Below are 19,582 nucleotides of genomic sequence, written 5' to 3' on the forward strand. Positions count from 1 at the left end.
CATAAATTTTCTTACTTTAAGGAAAAGCCCAAAAGTGAATGACGAGTGTAACCCTGCTTAAAATAAGTAGTATCAATATTTCCTCTCAACTCAGGAAACTTATTCTCTAGGAGCTTATGAATAATATTATGATTTGGTGAAAGAATTTTCTTTTCAAAATCAGCAACATTCATAACAGTACTTAATGTTAAGTAGATTGAGTTTGCACATTTTCATATTCATGGATTTATAAGATACTAAGACATCATGTATATGTCAATAGAACAATAAATTACATAGATAATTATAATAGATAATTAAAATAGATATTAAGACATAGATATTAAAATAGTGAACTCTGCAATATACATCCCATATCTGGGGAGACTATGGGATCTGGAAAGCTTCATTTCAGCTTTTTGCATGCAGTTTTTAAAGTATGTTAATTCCAACAAGAAATTGAAATACTAGTAACAATCACAGTAATAATTCTAATACTCATGTAATCCATATACTGTTATGTCTCTGGTACCATTCTAAATGCAGTCTATATATTAACATCTTTTAATATAGACTAAGACCCTATGAGATGGAGACTATTATTATCCCAATTTTACTGATGAGGAAACTAAAGAGTGTTTAAATAACTTGACCAAAACAGCAATTTGACATCGAATTTAAAATCGCCTTTTAGGTTGAAAAACTGCTGTTACATTGTACTATTTACCATGATCCTTCCCTCCAAACTATGACATGATATTATTCCTCCAAACTTTCCTGTCCAAAGAAAAGACGTTTGCAATAAATTCTGATTGAGAGGGCTCAGAGGATCTATTGTTGTGTTCTTCATAGTTGAACGTAGCTAGTTAATGTTTAAATATGGGACATTAGGTTTTTGGAAAAGAGTACCCCTGATCCTAAGTGCAGCTTTCCTTATCACAATTTCAGTGCTTTGCAAAACCCTTACTTAATTGGGTATTTCTAATGAAAAACTGCATAAACGTTCTTCATTATCACTTTCATTCTTAGGAAATCTCCAGGATAGAGTTTGTGTTTTCATGTAGGCATTCATAGAGACTCATGATAAGAAATCTTGTGTTTTTTATGGGGCCGGCCCGGTGGCTCAGCGGTTAAGTGTGCACATTCTGCTTTGGCGGCCCAGGGTTCACCGGTTCAGATCCCGGGTGTGGACATGGCACCGCTTGGCAAGCCATGCTGTGGTAGGCGTCCCACATAGAAAGAAGAGGAAGATGGGCACAGATGTTAGCTCAGGGCCAGTGTTCCTCAGCAAAAAGAGGAGGAATGGCAGCAGATGTTAGCTCAGGGCTAATCTTCCTCAAAAAAAAAGAAATCATGTTTTTTTTACTGGCTCTGAATAAGTTTTACTTAATTCTATTTTGTACACTATAATCAATTGTGAATTCTTACAATCTGCTGAAATTCCAAACAGCTTAATCCTAAGTAAGTTTTCTTCTAAGGCCATTGTACAAACATGTTTTATTTATGTATACATTACGATATTAAAAGGAGCTTGCTTGTGAAGAATTAACCACCCATGTCTACTAATTAATTCTCCTGCTATTTCTTCAATGAATTGTTAAAGAAAAAATTATTCATGATACTCATTAAAGTAGTAAGGCAGGCTTTATTTGGAATTTTTGCAACAGGTATATGGCCTACTGCAATGGGTTTTGGCAGGAGGGGAGAGACACTGGGCTCAAATTTATAACCAAGGAGAAGAGTGGGAGGGATTGGTGGATGGTAAATTAATAAGAGGGTAGGGTAGTTCTTGCTAAACTGACCTAACAAGATTCTTACTGAAGGCAGTCTAAAGTGATCAGACATCACCCAGGGGATGGTGGGGAGTGAGAAGGGTGATTAGATACCAAGGGTGATCAGATATCGAGGGTAGGGTTTTCTGGCTAAACTGACTTCGTTAGATTTTTTTGCTAAAACTGTGCTCTTGAAGACGTGCCCAAGGATGAGACCTAATCTAAAAATAGAAAAGAAGAGTGTGACTAAAGTTTGATCAAGGAGAGAATATTTGTCAGGATATATCAAGTCAACATGTGACAGGCTGCATACAATCATTCAGAGTGTAGAAGTTGTTCTAGGGTATGTTTTCATATGCAATTGACTATTCCGCTACATTGCACATGTTACTTTTGGGAATTTAATGTAGGCACTCTGTTTTTTCCTCTTTTAACTTCTCTTAAATTAGCTCTATTATATTTGTTTAAGGTACCTAAGGATAAGAGACAGACAAGAGAATGAATACACTTTTTTAAATGTTTACCAGCAATTGGTTTTCAAATAAATATTTCTCTATTTGAAATAGAGAAAATCATGTTTTCTAATTTGACTATAATTCCTGTTTTGTGTGTGTGTGTCTACATGTATGTCATAAAATTAATTTAGGTTAATCTTAAAATCAACTTCCCTTGAAGTTGAAGCCAAAGAGTTGAATTGAATCCTAATCTTCTTTGGCACAGTTCTGAGATGGCAGTAGAAATATGTTCAGAGTTTGTAAATCAGGTGTCAGTATTGCCACTACTGCCATCATCAGCCTTCATATGTTTTAGTATTTTATATTCACAAAATTTTTTGACATTTATTAGTTTTTGTAATTAATTCTTACATCAACTTTATAAGAAAGGTAGAGAATTTATTTTTGTAGATGAAGAAGTTGAGGCTCAGGTCTGTTCCAGGTGACTCAGCCAGTAAAGAAGATTATATGGGGGCTGGTCCAGTGGCATAGCGGTTAAGTTTGCATGCTGCACTTCGGTGGCCTGGGGTTCATGGGCCCAGATCCTGGGCATGAACCTATACACTGCTCATCAAGCCATGCTGTGGCAGCATCCCACATACAAAATAGAGGAAGATTGGCACAGACGTCAGCTCAGCAACAATCTTCCTCAAGCAAAAAGGGGAAGATTGGAAACAGATGTTATCTCACGGCCAATCTTCCTCACCAAGAAAATAAAAAGATTATATGAATAATATTTATAAAATTTATATATCTTATATATGAATATATATTTATATAAATGTATAAAATATGATAATATGTATGACATTTTATGTGTAATATATACTTAAAATATATTGTATTTTAATTATAATTATTTTATAAATAAAATAACTATGCTATGTAATATATGCTGTATAATTATAATAAGTAATTATATAATTAATATAATATAGTTATATAATATAAAATATTTTATATAGTTATATAATATATAGATAAAGTCTTCTTTACTGGCTGAGTCACCTTGGGTAAACTAGAGTCTCAATTTCTTTATATTTATATAAAATCATATTTTCTGATAAAATAAGCTATTAAATATATTTTAAAATACTAGGGAAGAGTTTCTCAAGCTCAGCATAGTTGACATTTGTGGCCAGATAATGCTTCATTTGGGGGCAAGGGTTGTTCTGTCTATGGTTGTAGGATGTTTAGCAGCACTCCTGGCCTCTACCCACTAGATGCTAGTAGCACCTCCACAGTTGTGACAACAATAAATGTCTCCAAACATTACCAAATGTCCTCTGTGGTGAAGGGGTGAGGGTCAAAATCACAGCAGGTTGAAAACCACTGCTCTAGAGGTAGAGAGGATTTTTTAACAGAAAATGTTCTGAGAACCACAAAGAGGCTTGTAAGACTGGCTTATAAGACACCAGCATTAATGTATCAAAATTCAGTGTGTCTCTGTAAAATGAGTTCTACTTTTTAAAAAGCAAAGCATTTATTTTAGCTAGGAGATTTTTATATACTGAATATTTTGATGCACCTAACTACTGCACATTAAAGTCTAGTTTTTCATGAGATATAGTGCTGGTTGAGTGATCCCTTGGCTTTTAAGGAGGCTAATTCAGAATTAAGTGTATGATATTAATCTCTCTGTATCAAAGAGTAGACTTGGAAAGACAGCAGATTCAGGGATTTTAAATCACAGTATCTCTTTTACTTCATGATCATTTTTTAAAACGAGGTGAGTTGGGATTTATCCCTTGAAAAATTGGTAAAATTTGGACAGAATGGATGGAGGTTATTCACAACCAGGAGATTAGTATGAGGAAAGATCTTGGGCATTTGTGATGATATTATGTTTTGGTTTGTATATCAGCCTGTTTTGAGAAAAGAATTTCTGATTGAAAATATTTAGAAGTACAGCTAGAAATGTAGATTATAAGGAGGGTAAGGAATTTGCTAGTATAAATTATATCTGTATCTTTAGGCAATTAGATCATTTGAGGTTTTCAAGCAGGCAAGCAACATAAAAGTGGTTGTTTAAGGAAAACGTAACCAGATGGATTGGAGGATATAAGGATAGGAAAACCAAATAGGACTCTTTTTCTCTTGAATCAAGGTATGAAGGAAGGAGAGAAGAACTAACATTTAGGATGTCCACTATATACCAGGCACGGTGCTGTTTTAATTTGTTATCTCATTGAATCCCTCTGCATTTTCATAGCAGTCGCCATTTCACAGATGAAAATGCGATTAGGAGAGATTAAGTAGCTTGCCAAAATTCATTCTGCTAGCCAGGTGCCTGATATAAGATTAAATTTCACGTCTGCCATATTTACAGAAAGCAATGGAAGAGGAAAGGGAGGAAAGAATGAATGGAAGAGACATTACAAAAGCTAAATCAATGAGACTTAGTGATAAATTTTAAGGCTAGGATTGGGATTTTGGAAGGTGAGGAATGAAAGTTAGATCGATCGTGCTTTTACGAGCAGCTGTCAAGTCACAATTGTATGTGGCAGTCTCAAATAAAGGTAGAGAAAATGACTTTCCTACTTGTAGAACTGCCTTATTTCTGAGCTATTCAAGAATACTAGATGTAAAATGGCATTATACTTTAAAGCTATTCTACAGCCAGCCAAACCACAAGTCATCTATCTACAGTCTGGAGGAGTCTAAGCAAATAACTTCGTTTTGGGATGACATTGTCTTGGAGGCTGTTGGACAAACATGATCAAAAATCCTGAGCCAGAGTTCCTTAGGCTACTGGAAGAAAATTTAATGGAGGCACAATGGCACTAACACCTTATATCCTTCTCAGTGTTTGGAAGCACTTTGATGATTTTATTCAGGCTTCTAGAAATTGAGCTAGTCTGGAAACACAAAGACCTATTGCATCTAGAAATATGCCTAATTACTAGCTTGTATGTGTCCATTATTTATAATTTTCAGATAGAGGAAGTGGTCCTAGAGTCTATACCTATATGTAGTTTTGACATAAGCATAGTCATTGTCAAAGGGTGGAAGGATCATTAATTTGTCCCGGAAATTACCTTTGATGATAAGAGCTCAATTTGAAAGCCCAGCTGCAGGTGTGAATGGCATATTGAAGTGCTAATGGCAGTAATCCTTTAGCTAGAGAGAATGGATTTTTGTTATTTGGGACTAATATGCCTTCTCTTTGTATTCCCCCTTTGCACCACAAAGAATAAGAAGAAAGTCTGGCTTTGAGACTATTTCATAAAAATTCCTGGAAGCCAAATTAAAATGAAATTTAAGCAGGCATTAGATGAGAGCTAAGCCTTTCAGCCTTTTCATCTACATTTAAAGAAAACCTTGGTACTAAATCACCAAACTTGAAACTTGTTGCTACAACTCATTGGTATAACATATTTACTAAATATCTGATTTGGCCTTTTGAAAATTAAGCATGAAACTTTCATGCTGGACGTTAGTTAGTTGAATTAGGAAAAACTTGTTTGCAAAACTCCAAAAGAATCTTATTAGAGTTTAGACTTCATGTATGCACTTTACTCTGGCACTGTTTTTGATATTTTCCTGGACCCTGCACTTTGTGTGTTTTCTTCTCATTTTGTAGTGAACAGAAGATAAAAGACAAGAAAGTGAACAGAGTAAATCCTCAGTTGGCAGTAGAGACCTAGATAACTTTTTCAGTATTAATGTTCTGTCCAAAGAATCTTCTTAAGTTTGATCACATCGAATAGAAAACTTGTTCCATAGTAATGATTAGAAAACTTATTTGATTTGGTTTCTATTAAGAGACAGTAAAATAAATAGTTTCACAATAGAATAAGATTGAGAATTCAGGTTTCTTCTGAATATATTTTTCTTTACAAAATATTTATTGTTGACTTTGTAAATGAATTTCTGTAATTGCAAAGCCATATGCTGATCTACTTGAAACAATATAAAGCTCAAATTGAAAAGAGTTAGTAATCTGAATAGACAGTTTTGTAAAACTAAGATGTCTACTACATTTTTCATAGTGTTATGATAAACATTTATTATATAGAGAATTATAGAAGCAACTTTGGCAAAACAAATGCATTACAAGAAAGATATGGATCTTTCCAAGTTTTGTACAATCAGTAATTTCTTAAAAGTAGTTAATCTATTGATGGGGTACTTGGTTAAATATTTTCAGTTATAGTATTTCTTGCGATGGGAATTGATATGCTCTTTGTTTAACAAAACCATTTCTCATTAAACATGTCTTTCATTTTTGTTATCTTAGCTAACTTTCAAAATAGTTATAATTTAAAGACTAAATTTACTAAATAATTAAATATAATAACTAAATACATCTTCGTGCTTAGTGAGTTCAGATTGTAGGGGAGGAAGACTTTTCCTCTACCTAATGTGGGTTCGTCTGGCCGGAAAATGAATTAAATTCACATGAGACAGAATAGCAAGAGAAAATTAAACAAAGCTTTATGACATGTATACATGGGAGAAGTCAGGCAAGCTGAGCAACTCGCCAAAATGGCTGAAACCACCACTTAAATATCTAAAGACAAAGGAGGATGTTGGGGGTGGAGGGGGAGTCAGTTGATCATGGGAGATTACCACACAAGTACAGTAAACAAAATGCAGATTTAAGTCCTTGCCTTTGGCATTGATTAAGAGTTTCTAGAGAGAAGGTCATCTCCTTTCTTCTTCCTGGTACAGAAAGGGAGATATCTTTACAGATGGAGAGTTCCTTTACAATGTAAATGTCTCCTAACAAAGGGCAAGCAAGTTCTACTTTTCAGTTGCTTTCCTGTCTGCAAAGGAACCAGCCTCAAATAATCATCACACCAAAGAGACATATCTTGGGGTGGCCATTTCCAGGTCCCCACAAGATCTTTCACATTTGAAAGGGTATAGTTCATGGTTGATATGGTACAGGAGTGGCAAAAATAAGGAATAAATGGTGATTTTTAAATTTTGCACATTGCTCTGATTGTACATCATCTCAAATTTAGAATATGCACATTTCAAATAGACTCAAAGACCCAAATTAATCTATCATTAAGACTTTAATCAAATTGACTTATTTATTTGGTATTTTATGTAAAAGGAGTTTAGAAGAAATATTGAGCTTCAAGTCCACCCCTTCCTTTGACAGCTACTTTATTTCGTGGGTGTTTGAAACTTAGTTTGCTTAATTTATATTCCTTTCCTGAGATTAGAGTAAGGGGTAAATAAAGCTATTTGCTATCTGCATGCTCTTTGGTAAATAATGAGAAATTTTTTTCCAAATATTTTGTAACAAAGATTATAGTCCTTTTGGCTTTGGTGTAATTGACTTCTGATTTTCTTCTAGGCTTGACATCTAATTATATCTTCAGGGTAGCTATGGAGAATTATATAAAATTAGAAATCTCTTAGAATGCATTGCTACTCCAAATGCATTTTCCCATCTAGTCTCTCATATGATCCTCACCGCAACAGGATGAAATAATCTGAGTCAGAAGTATTATTCCATTTACAAATGTACTAGCCAGCAATAATTAGAGCTAATGGTTGATGAACTCTATACATACTTCATATGCATTATGTCATTTGATTCCCACAATGACTGAGTGAAATGCGAGTACCATTACAGACAGAGAACTGAACATTGTAAAGGTTATATTCATTTCCTGGGGCTGCTATAACAAATTGTCACAAATTGAAAGGTTTAAAACAATAGAAATTTATTCTCTCACAGTTCTGGAGGCTAGTATTCCAAAATCAAGGTATTGGCAAGCTCATGCTCCTTCTGAAGGCTCCAAGGGAGGATCTTTCCTGCCTCTTCCATCTTCTGCTAGTTGCCACAAATCGTTAGCGTTCCTTGTCTGTAGTGGCATCACTCCAGTATCTGCCTCCCTTGTCACATAGCCTTTTCCCTGTATGTCTGTCTCCAAATGTTTCTCTTCTTATAAGGACACCAAGTCATTGAATTTAGGGCCTACCCTAATCCAGTATGACCTAATCTTAATTTGATTATATCCACAAAGACTCTGTTTCCAAATAAGGTCGCATTTACAAGTACCAGGGGTTAGGGCCTTAATGTCTTTTTAGGGAAAACAATTCAACCTATAACAAATGTTAATGAACCTACCCAAGGTCACAGAGCTAGTAAATTGCAAAATCAAGAATTAAACTCAATCTGACTCCAGAGCCCATGTTTTTAAATACTATGCCCCACTGTCTCTAAACATCAAACTGATTAAAAAGCTTTCCCTAAATCCTACAATGAGTTACAAGTCAAGGCTAAGACCAAAAAGAAAGTTTTCCTGACTTCTAACCCAGATTATGAGATTCCATGGAGTGTCCTTTCCAGTGCATGATGATACCTTGAGTAGCCCTTGAAAATTCTCTTAGCTAAGGTTTTATTATGATATTTTCAATAAACATTTTTTCATACTGGAAAATCAAACAGTGAATTTAGGATAGTGTTTTTGCTTCTTTGCAAAGACCTAGGGAACTTGTCATGACTCAGTGCTTCTCACATTTTCCCCCCAAAATGACCTTAGGCAGTTGGAAATAAATGTATTTCCTCCACCCCAAGTCTTGGGATATCATGAAAAGTTTCCAGGAATCAGATAAAAATTTCTTTATTATAGTGTTATTTTTAATTCATGCCAATTATATGTCCAAGTATAGTTTCATATAAAAATAATATTGTGACTTACATGTAATAAAATTGACTCTCCACAAGGAAGGAATATTTTGCCCTGTGGCTTCTAGTACCCCCAGGCACATCACCATCTACAACAGGTATCACAAAGAGTCCGGGAGTATTCTAGCTTAAAAAAATTCAGAGAATGGTAGTGAGTTTAAATTCTAGGGCCAGAGATCACTAAATTGCATAGCAGTTCTTAGGTGTATCTGATACTTTCCTCTATTTTTGGAAAATCTTTCCTCTGTTAGAGGAAAAATAGGGAGGAAACTATATAACCACAGAACTGGATGAGACTGCCAAGAGTCTAACCACTTTTACTGAGTCAGTCATTCTGATACTGTGAGAACTCTCTTTTTGAGACAGAAGGCCTGGTTTGAATTTTCAAGTGTTTGAACCAGTCTCTCAGAATAGATAGCATGATATTACCTGATGAATAGTGTTGCTTTAGTATTTTTCTGCTACTGAATTCTACTTTGAATACTATTTTGATGGATATACACCAATATCAACTTCTATCAGAAAATTCTGATGACTTACAAATTCTGAACAATGTATACAAATCTACCTGGAATATTATATTCATGGTCACCGTGAGTATTTAAAAATGACTGTGACACGTTAAAAATTAGCTCCAATAGAAAATGTGAACAAGTTGATGATCTCTCATAATGCATTATAAGAGGAATTGCTTTGTTTAACTTTCTTTTACTCTGGTGGAGAGGAAACCACACATCAATGTTATAGGAATTACTGAAATAGCTCTGATTTAATATAATACATATGTTTTAACTATGTGAAATGTAATGAAGAATCTCTTTCATGATCATATTATGTCCAGATAAATATCAAACTGTTTAAAAGCAATATAAAATAGTAAGGAAGAGAGAGAGTGCTCACATTAAAGGCAGGATGAAGATACTGAATATTACCATGGGGAATTCAAAAGCTGGCCTAAATTCAGTCCATTTAAAAAGAGTTTACTCATGACTCTTTCACAGCTATAATCTCTCCTTTCATGTTATTCATGTGCTTTTTAGAATTTTCCTATATTTACCCAATGTTTAGTGCCAATTACATTATGTGAGAAATGCTTTGTTTTTCATTTCTTCTTTTTGGCTGAGATGTGTCATTTTTGTTGAGAGCAATTCTTAATGAGCTTGAATGCTGGGCCCCAACCCCATAGTTTCTCATGCAGTAGGTGTAGGTTGTGGTCCAAGAGTTTGCATTTCTAACAATTCCTCAGCTGATGCTGATGGTTGCAACCTGGGGACCATACTTTGAGAATCACTGGTATAGTCAATACCAAGAGCATGGCTTTAGAACTACTCAAACCTAGGTTTCAGTCTCATCTCTTCTTTTACTATCTTTGTCACCAAGGAGAAGTCGTTTAACTCCTCTGAGATTATGTGCAACTTTGCTATGTTTTGAGGAATAGTCTCAAATACAGTGCCTGACAGTACATACTCTAAAATATAGTAGCTCTTATCAGTACTATGCTCTTCATATAGCCTTAGGTTGTTGAAGTAAGATCACTTTTAATTTCATTATTCAATTTTACTTATTCATGTTATAATTAATGATGAAAAGGTCCCTTAATATCCTCCTGGACACAGGAAAACTGAATCCTCCTTTTATTTGCACCAGGATGGACCTTATATACGTTGTCTCTGCCCCCTACCCTCCTGATCAGATTCCAACCAAGAGCGTCTGTAACCTAGGGTAGGCAAAAAATAAAATTTCATGACAGACCCAAGGGCCTTCACTCTTCCCATCTGGATCTCCTATTATACAATATTGAACTTAGTAGTACACTTTCAGGAAATTACAAGACATCCTGATATGGAGACACATTTACCCTAGATATATTCTACAGATTAAACAAATGCATATTTTCTGTTTTCAACTACACTAAGAAACAACAGCAGCCATGAGGCATGGGGATAAAGGATACATTTAGCCTCACTTTTCAAAGTTTACAAAGGATAGAATGGAATCCTCAAAGAAGGCCTATGATCTAATTATAAAATACCTCCTATATAAAATTATAAAATACTACCAGTGAAAAGGATCATCTATTCCAACTCTCTCAGTTTATATAGAAAAGAATGAGGCTCACAAAAGTGAAATGATTTGCTTAGTTATGTTAGAGTGGAGTTTTAAAATATTTACTGTTTTCAATCCTGGTCATTTTGAATTGATTCCTTGAAGTGTCTACCAATATATTTGAATCACTTTGAAGTCAAAGTTTTGTTTCTTTTTTAAAGGGAGCTGAAGATAATGAATCCCCAAATTTACTTGATAACAAATTAGTATAGATGTTTCTATTAAATTTGTGAAACAATTTCTATTCCTTGCATTTTAATGGTGGCTGATATTACCCAGCTGGTCTTTTCCCAAAGATGTTTCTTAGATTTCCTTTTCAAATAAACTTGATATTTAGAATTTTAAATTGTTCACATTGAAGTCAGAGAGAGCTGACTTATTTTATGTAAGTGAAACCCTTGAATTTGATGATTTGGGGCCTGGATTATATTTAGATAGCAGAGTCCATTGGTGAAAAGAGATATTACAGATCCATGATATTAACCACCCTAAATATTCCTATAAGCAACGAGAGAAAGAAACTAAATTTCTAGGAAACTTAGATTGTATGGCTACCGATATCTCCAGTCAGGGAAGAAATCCTGAGGTAAATTGGAAAGAGGTTAAATTGAAGAGGATCTCCTGGATTAGGAAAGGATAATAAGGCACTCATAACAAGAAGAGCCCCTTTGATAATCTACAGAGCCTAACATGTGATGGAGCATAAAGAACAGAGTCATAGGGAGCTGAAGGCAACAGAAATAGTGCACTTCTGTCAGGATCAATTTGAAAAAAGAAATCATAATTTTCTACTTCTCATTTTGCCATTATCTGTTCCAAGTGAAGTGTATTTCTGGGTAGCATAGAAAGTGAATGGTGGCCTCTGCAAATGGTTAATGAAATTGTTTTTAGATAGGAAGGAGTGAAATGATAGTTATGTCACTGAAATTTTCAGGCTCACTGTTTACTTGCAGTGGGTAAAGATGGATGACTTAAAATTTTGAGGGTTCTATTTGGAGGAGAGTGTAGGTAGAATGGTAGTGATTACTCACCCCCTCTACGAAACATGTAATATTATAGAAAATCATTCAACTCAAGTATCATGTTGGTATTTCTGTTTTTATTTAAAGGTGTGAAAATATACTTTGACGTTCTGAATCAGTAAGCTATGTTTATGTTGTGTGTGTATTTGTTTAAATCAGCATGTTCTTGTCTCTTGCCTCTGTAGTTGATGAATTTTATTTGAACACTAAGAAAAATTTGGTAAAGGACCGTCCCTCAGGGATCCTCTCTTCTTTTGAACACGCAAGCATCAGAGGGGCTGCTTATGCAGATTGCAGATTCTTCTTTTAATTAAATATTTGCAAAACACTGCTATCATTTGAATTTCTACAGTTCTATGCAATGCATTAACAAGATAAATCTGTCCAATCTGCTAGTGACACACTCTAGAGAAACCTTAAAGATAATTTGCTCTTGATATCAGGGAAATTTCTTTCTGCTTAATCATTAAGTTAGTGTGAATAATCACCTGTCATATATATTCATGGCATTTTGGAGCTCTCATGTTAGTGGCATATATGTTTATAATTATTCTGTCTTCTTGATGAATTTACTCTTTTATTGTTATCAAATGTCCATCTTTATGTCTAATAACAATCTTAAAGTCTCAAAGTCTATTTGGTCTGATATTAGTATAGTCATTCCATCTCTCTTTTTTTTTCTGCTTTATCTTCCCAAACCCGCTGTACATAGTTGTATATCGTAGTTGCAGGTCCTTCTGGTTGTGGGATGTGGGACGCCACCTCAACGTGGCCTGACGAGCGGTGCCATGTCCGCGCCCAGGATCCGAACCCTGGGCCACTGCAGCGGAGCGTGCGAACTTAGCCACTTGGCCATGGAGCCAGCCCCCTCCATCTCTCTTTTGTTTGCTGTTTGCATGGTATATTTTTTTCCATTCTTTTACTTTCAACCTATTTGTAGCTTTGAATCTAAACTGTGTCTTTTGCAGAAGACATGTAGTCAGGTCATATTTTTTATTTTATCCATTCTGCCAATCTCTACCTTTTAATTGGAATGTTTAATTTATTTACATTGTGTTATTATTGATAAGGTAGAATTACACTTGCTATTTTGCTGTTTCTTTTCTATATGCCTTATGTTTTTAAAATTCTTCTTTTATATTCCATTGCAGACTTATTTTGAGTTAAATATATTTTTCCTAGAGTATCATTTTAATCCCCTTGTTTCTATTTCTCTCTATATTTTTAGTTATTTTCATGGCTGTTGGTTTGGGAGTTACATTTAACATTTTAATTTATGACAATCCAGTTGAGGTTAATAACCAATTTAATTTTGAATATACAAAAACTTGTCTCCTATATAACTCCATTCCCTCCTGCCTCTTCTGTGCTGTTATTGTCACAATTGTAGTATATACATGTACCTCTCAACTTAGATTTATAGTTAATGCTTTATGCAATTGTATTAAGTCAAAAGAGTTACAAACAAAAAATACATTAATACCATCTTTTATGTTTACCTATATAGTTACCATTAACGATATTCTTTACTTCTCCATATGGGTTGAGTTACTGTCTAGTGCCTTTTCATTTCAGCCTGAAGGATTCCCATTAGTATTTATTGTAGGGTAGGTCTTATAGTGAAGAATTCTCTCACATTTTGTTTATCTTGGAAATCTTAATTTCTTCTTCATTTCAAAAGGGCAGTTTTGTTAAATATAGAATTCTTGACTACAGTCTTTTGTATTCAGCACTCTAAGTATGTCATCTCATTGTCTTCTGGCCTCCATGGTTTCTGATGACAAATAGGATGTTAATCTTAATGAGAATTCCTTGTATGTGTGAGTCAGTTTTCTCTTGATGCTTTTCTAGATTCTTTCTTTCTCTTTGGTTTTGACTGTTTAGTTATGATGTATCTTGGTGGGATTCTTTTTGAGTTTATCCTCCTTGGAGTTTATTGAGCTTCTTGGATGTGTAGGTTAATATTTTTCATAAAAATTTGGAAGTTTTCACTATTATTTTTCAAATTACTTTCTGTCATTCTCTATCCTCTCTAATTCTAGAATTCCTATTATGTGTATATTAGTACATTTAACATTGACCCACCAGTCTCCAAGGCTTTGTTCATTTTTTAAATTCTTTTTCAATTTTTTCTCAGAATTGATAATCTCAATTGGCTATCTTCAAGTTCACCAATCCTTCTGCCTATTCAAACTTGTTGAGCCACTCTAGTGAATTTTTCCTATCAGTTATATTTTGCAACTCCACAGTTTCTATTTGGTTCTTTTAGAATAATTTCAATATCTATATAGATATTCTCTATTTGGTGAAACATAATTTTCATTCTTCCCTGTAGTTCTTTAGAAATTGTTTTGTTTGGTTTATTGAACATATTAAAACAGCTGGTTTAAAATCTTTAAATCTTTAAATCTTTAAATCTTTAAAATCAAGTAAGTCCAAGATCTGGGCTTCCCCAGGAAGAGTTTCTATTAACTAACTTTTTCACCATGTGTGTGCCATATTTTCTTGTTTCTTTCCATTTCTCATAATCTTTTTTGAAACCTGGACATTTTAGATAATATAATGTAGCTACTCTGGAAATCAGATTCTCTTCCCTCCCTAATGTTTGTTATTTTTGCTGTTTGTTAATATTGTTTGTTTAGTGAATTTTCTGAACTAGTCTTTAAATTCTATATCCTTGTCATGTGTGATCTGTCAAGTCTCTGCTCAGTTTAGTGGTTAATGATTACAGAGAAACTTTCTTGAAGGCTTGGTATGAATTCATCTCCCAGTCTTTGCTGAGAACCTCTCTGTGTGTTGAGCATACCTTCAGCACACAGCTAGGCAGTTGAAACTCTGCCTTAGCCTTCATTTTGTGCTTTGCCAGAGACTCAATGTCAGCCAGAAGTAAGAACTTAGGGCTTTCTCAGGTCTTTCCCAAGCATGTTCACAGCCATGGGCATACACACAGCTCTGTGCATACCCATGGCCTTTTAGATTCCTAATGAATATGTTGGAGGTTATCAAAGCTTCTATGAATATATCATTCCCCAGTTTTTCCTTTAAAGCTTTTTGGTTAATTTATGGTTTGCCCCAGCTGTTATCTACCACCTCAGGCAGTCATGATGTCAAATATTGCCTCTAATTGTTTTTAACAAATACCACAGGGAAGAGGTTTCACATTGAATGAACTCCTAGCCAGGTCAAATAAAGAGCCTTGCAAGTGGAGTCTTTCATGAAACCATCAGACAGGTCAAATAATGACAGTTCTCTGGGAATGGAGCTTTGGAGGTGCTCCATCCCCATTTTGCCTCCTCTGGAGGCTACTGGGATATTGGTTTCATCATGATTTCAGGCAGTTGGTTTACCACAGATGGGGGAATAAGAATAGGACAAGTGAAAATGCCACAGAGCTTGCTGTTCTGAAAGTCCACGATTTTTTAAAATAAATTCTTCCTGATTGCTGTAAACCTTTAGTTATTTTCCAGAGTTCTGAAAAAATTGACTCTGATCATTTTTTCCAACTTTCTCATTGCTTTTATGGAGACAAGAAATTTTGTAGGTCTCTACTCTGCCAGTTTCATTGATATCATTCCCATTCACATTACTGAAAAAGAGCAGTGTTCCCAATTAAAGTTATTAACTAAGTGACTTATAAAAAGTTAAGACACCAAGCAACCTGTACAGCCAATTTTTAAACAATCTATTGCCTATTTTGAGATTTTGAAATAACGTTAAACTCATGGTATCTAATATTCTACCCATTTAAAGTAAAAGTCTTCTGTATTGTAAGTATAGAGTTTTGGACAAAGTAGGGTGCTGATATTGGAGGAATTAAAAAGATATATTTACATAAGATTCATTAGTAGAATATGAGTCAGCCAGCTGCCTTTTTTCAGTGTATATAAATGCTTTTAGTTGCAGTTGTAAAACTGTCAGAAGTGTTAGATTTTAAAATAATATAAAAATTGTGGAGAAAATTAGTGAGATTTTATTTTTCAGTACTATCGGAATCAGACTATCCAATTAACAGAGTGGATGTGGATACTTAAAGAACTGAGAAGGAGGCTGGTCCAGTGACACAGTGGTTAAGTTTGCATTCTCTGCTTTGGTGGCCTGGGGTTTGCTGGTTCTGATCCTGGCTGTGGACCTACGCACCGCTTATCAAGCCATGCTGTGGCAGGCATCCCACATATAAAGTAGAGGAAGAGGGGCGTGGATTTTAGCTCAGAGCCAATCTTCCTCAGCAAAAAAAAACAAAGGAGGATTAGTGGCAGATGTTAGCTCAGGGCTAATCTTCCTCAAAAAGAATAATGAATAAATAAATAAATAAATAAGTAAATAAATAAATAAATAAAATAAAGAACTGAGAAGGAAAGAAGATAGACATATATGGCTCAATAATTTTCATGTTTCTTTGTTTCTTTACAAGATGGATTTATTAGCCTTTGACTTAATCTTTATGTAACATAATAGCAACCAAGATAGACTTCCTCAATTGTATTCTTATCCTATATGGATCATTAGACAGAAAACGGATGTTTATTCATGCATACTATTTGTAGAGAAACGAATACTGTTGACTAAGCAAAGATTGTTAGTATTTCTCATAAAGAATCTCCACGTTCTGAGAGTGAGGGTGGTCCAAATTTTTTGGATGGCTCAGAGAGATGAGTAAAGTTTTGGAATGGTTTTTGGGGGAATGGGAATTGGGAGTAAAAAAAGAAGAACTGAGGGGGCCAGTTCTGTGGTGTAGTGGTTAAGTTCAGCATGCTCTGCTTCAGTGGCCTGGATTCATGGGTTTGGATCACAGGCCTGGACCTACACCACTCTTCAGCCATGCTGTGGTGGCGACCCACATATAAAGTGGAGGATGATTGGCAGAGATGTTAGCTCAGGGCTAATATTCATGTGCAAATAAAGAGTGGGGCTGGCCTGGTGGTGCATCAGTTAAGTTCGCACATTCCACTTTGGCACCCTGGGGTTCACTGGTTCGGATCCTGGGTGTGGACCTATGCACCACTTGTCAAGCCATGCTGTGACAGGCATCCCACATATAAAGTAGAGGAAGATGGGCATGGTTGTTAGCTCAGGGACAGTCTTCCTAAGCAAAAAGAGGAGGATTGGTGGCAGATGTTAGCTCAGGGCTAATCTTTCTCAAAAAAAAAGTTAAAGAAAAAGAGTAAGATTGGCAATAGATGTTAGCACAAGGCTAGTCTTCCTCAGCAAAAAATAAAAATATAAGATGAACTGACAGCACTGAAGGTCCAATTGAAATTGCAAGAGGAAAAGTCAGCAATTAAAAGTTGGATAAGGAGATTGAAATCTGGGAGGTATGTATTGGAGTAGGAAAACATTGGTATTTGAATTCTTCTGTGACTAGAATCAGAGGGATAGAAATTTGTTGATTTACTTTTTACTCTGTTCATTCAAGTTTGTTTCATGCATTTAAATATTCTATATTTCTGTCTCTGGATCCCACTTGATTTGTGTATTTTATATTTAGCTAAATTGGAAAAAGTTGAATGATTTTCAAATTTCCATAAAGATTTACAGCAAATAGCTAATTTTCATTTTGACAATCTTGAGGTAAAAGAAAGTCCTAATATGGCAAAAAATACTCTATCAGTGTTAACAGAGCAGTCATTTTACCTGGGTCTAGAGTAGATCAATAAAATACCTTGAAAAATGAAGAAGTCAAATATTTTATTTTTCTTCAGAGACTAAAAGCAGCTTTATTATTTTCCACCATACAGTTCAGGGCTGACCCACATTTCCAATATCATATCCCATAATTTTGTTCACCCCCAGGGAAATAGAATAAACTTACCATCCTTAGTATACTACTCCCTTTTCCACCAATGCCACTGTTCGTGCTGTGTTCTTCTCTTGAAACCATTCTCAGCAATTTCTACTTCTTAAATTTCTTACCATCCTTTTAAACTCAGTTGATAATATCCTTCATGAAACCTTTATTAATCATCTCTTGTCAAAAATAATAATTACTAACCTTTATTGAATGACTGCATTTTTGCTATAATACCATATGTGTATTGATTTTAAAAAACTAAGAAAAGAACCTCATTGTACATAGTTGCTCACAAAAAATAATAGAAATATAGGAAAACAAGGCTGAAGCAGACCATTCAAAACCTGTGGAACTTTGTAACCTTAATCCCAAGAATAGCAATAATAATCCTAATAAAGAATATTAGTATGCTTAAATCTCCATTAGGATATATGATCTAAAATAGTCAGTCCATCTTTAACAGCCTTATACCTTGGGACTCAAACTTCCTCTTTCAAGAAATTGGTCCTTGAAGAAATTTTCTTTTAATAGGTACTAGTTTTGTCTACATTAAAAATACGATTCAAGGGGAACCTGCTACAAAAAAGTCAGTTTTTTTGTTAAAACTAGGAAGTGTCTTCCAGATCCCTAGATACCTTAACATAGAGGAAAATGTGTTGGTTTTTGAAGACCCCATTGGCAGTAAAGGAAGGTACTTCTATGGGATTTTTAGCACTTAATGTCTTTATGTATTACTAAAGCTTTCTCTTTAATTGTGATAAAGCTTGATCCTGATAACTTCAAAAAATCAGCATGCTGGGGAAAATTGTGTAACACAACTTCAAATTTATTCTGACCCCGTGTCCCGTTTATCAATTGCACATGAGCTAATGTGCAGTAAAGAAACATACCTTGTAGCAGAACAGGCTATATTTATCATAGCCCAGAACTGTTCTAAACTGTGTACATATATTGACTAATTTAATTCACATCGATATGTACTATTGTTATCCCTATGTTATAGATGAGAAACTTGATACACAGACATTGAATAACTTGCTCAAAGTTACACAGCAAAATGTAGCTGAGTGGGATTTGGACTTCAGTGGTATGGCTCTATGTTCCTTATTCTTAATTACTGCACTGTACCACTTCTCTGAAAAGAACTTGCTTTTGATTTGATTCCTGTAACATCATATTAGTACCTCTTTTGATACTTATCACATCTTGTCCTTTGTGTAGTATTCATTTATCCTTTGTCAAATCATGTGTCATATTTGGTTCAGAAAATGTACTAACTAAAGTTTTGATCTGTGTACAATCTCTTGCTGTGTCCACCTTGAGTGATTTGGTTGCTATCTCTGTGTCTTAATGTTCCTATCTGCAGAGAGAAAAATTTAAGTTGTCATCTCCAGTGCCTCTCAGTGCTTAAATTTTATTTGAATCTCATACTCATATTCACATATATTATTTGGCACTACTTTCTGTGGGCCCATATAGCGTTAGTGTCCCTGTTTCAAATTTCACTGCAAGATTATGTCTTTTTATGCTTCCATTATTGAAAGCTTTTACAGTAGTCCTGAATCTTATGATGCATTTCTTTTACATCAGTACATCTTTAGTTCTTTGGCTTTATTATTCAGTTTAGTTCAACAAACATTTATGGACCCCCTACTATGTGCTAAAAATAAGAGGCAAAAATAAATATGACATGATTTCTGCCCTTGAGATGCTGGCAATCCAGTGGTTAATTTGTGAAAACTTGGCTAGTGCCTAGTCTCAAGAAAAGG

The sequence above is a fragment of the Equus asinus genome, chromosome X (genome assembly GCF_041296235.1).
Source record: "Equus asinus isolate D_3611 breed Donkey chromosome X, EquAss-T2T_v2, whole genome shotgun sequence".
Classification (NCBI taxonomy): Eukaryota; Metazoa; Chordata; class Mammalia; order Perissodactyla; family Equidae; genus Equus; species Equus asinus.